The sequence below is a fragment of the Vulpes vulpes genome, chromosome 14 (genome assembly GCF_048418805.1).
Source record: "Vulpes vulpes isolate BD-2025 chromosome 14, VulVul3, whole genome shotgun sequence".
Classification (NCBI taxonomy): Eukaryota; Metazoa; Chordata; class Mammalia; order Carnivora; family Canidae; genus Vulpes; species Vulpes vulpes.
The window spans coordinates 103,099,429-103,100,028 of NC_132793.1; positions in this window are offsets into that span (position 1 = coordinate 103,099,429).

A 600-nucleotide genomic window follows, 5' to 3' on the forward strand; every position below is an offset into this window, starting at 1 on the left:
CGGCTCGGCGGGCGCCGCCGCATCCAAGCTTCGACCGTCGGGGCCGCTGCGGCCAAGTGGGCGGCTCCCCGGGCGCCCGGGCCGCGCGGCGCGGTGGCCGCCCCCGCCCGCCCGCCGCGCACCGCGTGTGCCCGCACGCCCGCCCCCTGGCGCCCCGGGGGGTGCCCCGCCGCCCCGCCCCCACCCCACCCCAGCCCGCCCCTCCCCTCCCCGCCCGGCCGCCGCGTCGCCGGGAAGCGCCTCCCGCGCCCGCGGCCCGCGGCCGCCCTAAGTCGGCGCAGCTGATGCGAGGCCGTGCCCCCGCAGACAGCGGAGACCTCGCCCGCGGCCGCAGCGGAGGTGTCTGCCCCCGCCGGGCTTGAAGGCACTTGTCGGCGGAGACACAGACGTGTCGGTGTTTGCCTCTCCCGGGCAAGGGCGAAACACTCTGAAGTTCCCTGGCTCCGGTCTTGGGGGATGATTCTGCCGCCCTGCCTGCCCCGGGGCGCCCTGGGGGTCCCCCCGCGGCCAGGGCGAGCGCTGCGCCATCCTCGCCCCCAGAAAATTGATTTCCAGGGGAAGTGTGGGCACGTGTCCCAGGAGAGGGAGGATGGGGCCCCA